A 6,365-nucleotide genomic window follows, 5' to 3' on the forward strand; every position below is an offset into this window, starting at 1 on the left:
CGGGGCTGAGGCCCCCCCCCCCCGCCCCTGGTGCACAAATTTCATGCACTGGGCCTCTAGTTTCTTCATAAAAGAAAAAGAAATTGCATAATAAAAAGGAAGAGAAAGAGCGGATGACCCACAAAAGATTAAAAGAATTTTGGGAGATATATCAACAAATTCTAACACACGGACCTTATTTGCATTCCAACCAAAACAAATGGTTAAAAATATATGGAACAACAGGGGACATTAGATTTTGATAGATTATTTGAGGACTTATTACAAAGAAAGTTTTTTTTTAAAGACTCCTTATCTTTCAGAGATACATCCTAAATTTTGACATCAGGGATTTGCTTCAAAATAATTATATTTTAGGGTCTGGGAAGTAGGTGGGGACAGAGGTGAACTGGTTCCCAGCAGTTAATTAACAAAACGGAATGAGGTAGCATAGTGTTCTGTCTACGTTGCATATTCTTAAAATTTTCTATATCGAGAGTTACAAAATGTATGGAGAAAGAATTTCTGTTGAATTGCCTGCCGTAGTGCCTGGGATGCTTTACTTTTGTTTGGGTTTGAAAGCTCCCTGTGTGATTTTAATGTGCAGCCCAAATTCCAGAGCCTCCTTTAATTTTCCTTAACCTTTCCCAGGGGTGTTGAAATTCAGTCCCGCTAGAGATACCTCGTCCTCCGGAAACGACCCTTCTTCCGTGATTGATCTCATCTTTACATTTTTTTTTCAGTTACCTCAGTTTCAGGGTTGCAAGATCTATTTTCCTATTAGTTTTTCTAATTTCCCCAGCTGGTTTGAAATTTCAGGAAGTTAATAGCCATTTTGTATTTGACTTATTTTGCCCTCGAGGCCTCTGAGAATGACTGCCAATAATGAGCTGACCCAATTTTAGAAACCGGGTGTGGTTCCCAAGAATTCACTGCCTTTTTTGCTCAAAGAGGAAATGCCCATCTTCGTGGGCGTCTGCGTGCAACTTCGTTCACGTCAGTTTCAAATGCTGCCCGCTCTGGAGGGAGGATCAGACTCTACAAGGAGTCAGTGCACGGCGGGGAGCGGGCAGGGGACGTGAGCAGTTCCCTAAGGGCTTCTTTTACCCACCAGTTGGATTGTTCTGTCAGGTCAGGAGAACCATTTGAGAAGCTCCTTCCCTGCCCGGGGGTGGGTGTTTTTTGTTTGTTTTTTTGTTTTGTTTTTTTTTTTTAGCATAATGAGCAATGCCATTTCAGAGATTTCCTGCGCGGGGCTCTAAGCCTGAGTAACTAACACTGGTCTACGCAGTGGAGCAGGGCCTCAAACCCAGCTGGCCCAGCTCTGAGCCCATTCTTCTGCCTATATCATGTAGGGCAACCTATCCATTCACTCACTGGCTCATTCACCAGACACAAACATACATCTACATTTTTACATATTTATTTATATATACACATACGGACACACAAACATCTGAAATTCCAGGTAGAGTAACTCTTCAGGTCTTGGAGTTCGAGTATTCAATAAGACAGACAAGGTCTCTATTTTCATCATGCAGGACGAGGAGCCAAATGGGTAGACTTATGGTAGTCGGAGATGAGAGTTCCAGATAGTGTCAGAAAACGTGGGGTGGATCATTTAAAGTTCAGTCATCCTCTGAAATCTTGACCCAACCTTGAAAACAATCAAATCGCTGCTCTTTCCTTCATTTTCAAATATGCCAGATAATATGACTTAATTAAAGAGACATGATTGAACACCATTGTAATATCCAAATTAACCTCTGACCATGACTTAATAGCAGTGGTTATCCAAGTGAGGTCCCTGGATCAGCAGCATCACCATCATCTGGGAAATAGTTGGAAAAGTGAATTCTTAGGCTCCACCCAAACTTACTGAATCAGAAACTCCTGGGGGTGGAATTCAACAATCTGGGTTTTAAGAAGTCTTCAGGGTGATTCAAATGCACAGCCAGGTGGAGAACCACTGTCGTAAGCCACCTCCCCTCAGACCTTGAACTCTATTAAATTATGGATGATTTTGATACCTTCTCACCTTTGAGAACTTTACTGTTTGTCAAAAAAGATCGTTCACACCCATTATCTCATGTGTCCTGACTCACACCTGGTAACCACAGAGCCTCTGAGTTCTCATTGTTTCCAGCCTTTAAAATCTACCTCAAGGACTTTTCATTGGGCTATGATTCCACCCAGCAGAAGAGCAGAGGGAATAAAGGTGGAGGGAGAAATGCAGCTGAGAAAAGGGACCAAAATGTGGAATGAGGTATTTGGTTGACTTTTGCCTGTTGTTGCAGTCCCACCTCCTCCTCTATCTATCTATCTGTCTATCTATCTATCTATCTATCCATCCATCCATCTACCATCTGTCTGTGTGTCTCTCTGCCTTTCTTCTAAGTGTCTGTTCTAATGTCTGCCCTTCTGTCTCCATCTGTGTACCTGCCTGCCTGTATATATGTGTATTATCTGTGTATGTATGTATGTTTGTGTATATATATATATATCTGATAAAGGGGAGTGGAAAGGCAGAGAAAATGAAGGAGAAAAAGGGTTTCAGTAAAATTGCTTGGCCTTAGATTCTTTAAATGTCTAAGAAGTGTGTGTGTGCTGATGTGGTTATGTGTAACACTGTTATTTCACATAAATAATATAAGGCTTTAAGGTAAGTACACATGTGTTATAACAGTTTCTGACCCATGTAGAAGGTGATCAGTTAGTGGTAATAGTAGCTGTAAGGAGGCTGTAAGGAGAAGAAATGGAGGAAAAGGAGGGGAAGGAGGGAAGTGTGGGGAGTGGGCTGAGCAGGAAGGAGGAGGAACAGAGGAAAGGAGGGACTGTAGGAAAGGCCTGACCATGTCCAAGGGGGACTGACTGCAAATATAAGACAAGTAGGTGGGGCCGAGGTGGCATGGGGCAGGGGAATGACTGAGGATCCTGCAGGAGGCCGCTGAAGGTGGGAGAGCCAAGTGGCATTATTACAAGGTGCGTCAGAAATAAGAGGGGAAAGCACTTTTTATGGCAGCAATGAAAGAGCCTAAATGAATGCTCCTTCAAATGAATTGTGTGTTTATGTTTCAGAAATGGAGATGTGCCAAGACTGCCTGGGGACCTTCCACACAACTCACCCACCCACTCCTGACCAAGTTGTGAAAATATATACCTGCTTCTCTCCCCAAGTCATTCTACCCACTAATTATCTGTGAAGATTAAAATCGTGAACTGAAACTCCAAAGCTTTTTATGGGCATTAGGGGAGTATTAAATAGGAAGATTGGAAGCAAAATTACAGTTCCCCCAATAGATTTTTTGGGGAGATTGATAAAAATCTGCTTTTAATTAAAAAATATAAAACAACAAGGCCCCCTATGCACAAACAGGAATGTCTTTGGGGCTTAATCCCATGTGAAAATGTCTACGGGTGTCTGCTGGGATGTCGACCTCCGCAGCCTGATCTGTGGGCCTCCGGGAGGAGTGATTGATGGGCTGGCTGGATTTTCGGCTGAGAGGCCTTGCTAAGAGATACATGAAAACAGAGGCTGTAATGCAGCTTATGAGATGAAGTAATGGGCTTGTCTCTGTCTAGGTCAGGAATTCTGCCAAGCACTGTGTTTTAAATAAAATGAGGCTTTTGTGGTTCTTGGCACAGGCCCGCCAGTGCAGGCTAACCTTGGCATCTGTGTACTGGGCTTTCTCTAGAATGTGGCTGAGGGTTGACTCCGGCTTAGGGGCTACCTAAGGGCAAGATTCCGGGCTTGGGGACCCTTCCTACCAGGCCTACTCCTCTCTCACTTGCTCAAGCTCAAAACCTAGGAAGCATCCTTGATTCCTCCCCTGCCACACAGAGGATGATCTTTCTGTGTGAAGTCCTCCGCGGGAAAGGCAGGACAGCCCAATGCTTAAAGCAGGGCCTGGCCAACCAGATGGCCTGGCTTTGAATTCTGGCTTCCACCACCTGCTAGCTTTGTGGGTTTGGCAAGTAATTTAACGTCCCTGTGCCTCAGTTTCTTCAGCTGCAAAATGGGAGTAAATGGTACCTCCTTATGCAAAGTTTTGAGAATTTAATTGATGTAAATAAAGTACTTAAAACTATACCTGCAAGTCTTGGTGTACATATATATGTTACTATGCCTATGATTGTTAGCTATTGTTGTTATTTGTTATTATTATTCTCATGAACTTACCCTTGCTCGTAAAAATCTCCAGACTTTTCCCATGTCCCCCAAGGTCATTCATAATGCTAGCCTCTCTCTGTTCCTTGAACTTTTCAAGTTCTCTCTTTTTTTAATCTTTTGTGTTTTGTTGTTGTTTTATATCACAAGACACCCATTTATTTAATCACAGTAGTCAATCCTACTACTACATTGTATCTTAATTTTTTTTCTTTATTCTTTATATTCTCTGGACTTACGGATATTATCAATCTTCAAAATCATTCTAACTATTTGTGTAGCAAGAGATATCTTTTGCTTTTTGCCAATCAAGGTTTCTATACATGTTGCTGCTTCGTATCCATTGTGATATGAAGCATTGTGCAGTCCATCCCAAGAGCAGGGGTCATCTCCTTCACTTGTCTGGCTCTGACTTCAGTCGTCATCTGGATGGGATTCATGCCACTCTTCTCAGAAAGGGCCATGGGGATGGTCTCTAGGGCATCCTCGAACGATCGCATGGCTACTGCTCCAACGTTGGGCACTTATCTGCTGCTTGGCTAACTGCCAGAGCACAGGGATTTCAGCAGCACCTCCACCATTAACATGGATGAGGTTCCAGATGACCCACAAAGCATCATGAAGGGATAGCTTTGCTTCCTCAATGGTCATATTGTTTCCTCCTCTGATGAAAATGGTTACAGCTCTAGAGTTCTTTCATTGCTCAATAACCAGCATCTTGCCTTTAGGTGTCCCAGATGAGATCTCTTTTACAAGCCCAGCAAAGCCCAGCTTCTCAGTTGTGGGCTCTGAAAAGCCTGGGCTGATCCCTCTCCTGTCAAAATGGCAATAAACTGAATTTCAGGTCCTCCTACCCCATGAACTACAGGCAAGTTGTTCTGAAGAAGTAAATAATTTGCTCATCGTCAAAGCTCCACTGGCAAATAGCGAGGCGAGTGCCAGTTTCTTTAATTTCCTGAATCATCCCTTTAAACTTCTCCTTTTCATATTTCTGGACGGAGGTCATATCCAGCTTATGCTTCATCTTCGGCTTCAGTGGTTCAAATGGACATGTGAGAATTGCATTCTTAGCATCTTCAACTTGTCTTGACATTTGTGGGTAACTGAAATTCTTGTCCCCAGTCATGCCCTTAATAGATTCAGTGTTCTCCAACCTCCTGCCCACTTTGCCTTCTACTTCAATGAGCTCAAAGCGTCTATTCTGCATATTTGCCACACGGAGGACAGCATTCAAGGCAATCTCAGCCATTTGTTGGGGACAGCTGTTAACCACTTTGGAGCCCAGCATGGTTTTTGCAGTCTGAATTTGGCTCATTGTTCTTGATGTCAACAAGGACACTATCACTTTTCTTGTCCAGGTGCCAGATAGCAATGCGGTAGGTTTGCTCAGAGCTTTCCGTGATCCTGATCTGGTGAAAGCTGAGGTCCAGCAACTGCTCAGCTTCTTCCAACAAGGCGCCAGCCAGGACAGCCACTCCTGTGGCTCCATCTCCAATTTCTTCAGCCTGCGATTTGGACAGTTCGTCTAGGAGCTGGGCAAATGGATGATCAACGTTTATCATGCTCAAAATGGTGGCACCATCATTACAGTCACATCGACATCCTCATCCCCTGCCACTTGGTCCAAGGGATGTTCTCATTTTATTTGCTACAGCCTTTGCTGCCACTATATGAGACTTGAGGGCCACAAGTTCCATAAGAGGAGACTTGCAGTCCTGATCTGTGGTGACGAGGAAAGGGTGCCCATCTTCATTGAAGGTGAGAGTCCCGACGGACACCATGGTGCAGCAGCAGGAGTTACTTTCCCACAGTCAGCAGAGATCACCCAGCTTTTGTGCCTTTATTTCCTCATTCTGGAGTGCTCCATCCTCATTCCTTCTTCTTTTTAAAAAAATATATTTTATTGATTTTTTACTGAGAGGAAGGGAGAGGGATAGAAAGTTAGAAACATCGATGAGAGAGAAGCATCGATCAGCCGCCTTCTGCACACCCTCTACTGAGGATGTGCCCACAACCAAGGTACATGCCCTTGACCGGAATCGAACCTGGGACTCTTCAGTCCCCAAGCCGATGCTCTATCCAGTGAGCCAAACCAGCCAGGGCCTCATTCCTTCTGATGGTTATTTTGCTCTTTTTTGGGGTGTCTCTTTAAGTATCACTTTCTCAGAGAAACCTTTCATTGGTAGACTATTATTCAGCCTCCCACACCCCACATGGG

The 6,365-nt window shown here is 43.8% G+C and overlaps 1 pseudogene; it reads right to left on the reverse strand.

Moving 5' to 3' along the window:
• Positions 1-4,360: 4,360 nt before the first annotated feature.
• Positions 4,361-5,928, reverse strand: LOC102244941 (annotated as a pseudogene).
• Between the last annotated feature and the right edge of the window lie 437 nt (positions 5,929-6,365).

This window comes from Myotis brandtii, unplaced genomic scaffold (genome assembly GCF_000412655.1).
Source record: "Myotis brandtii unplaced genomic scaffold, ASM41265v1 scaffold363, whole genome shotgun sequence".
Lineage (NCBI taxonomy): Eukaryota > Metazoa > Chordata > Mammalia > Chiroptera > Vespertilionidae > Myotis > Myotis brandtii.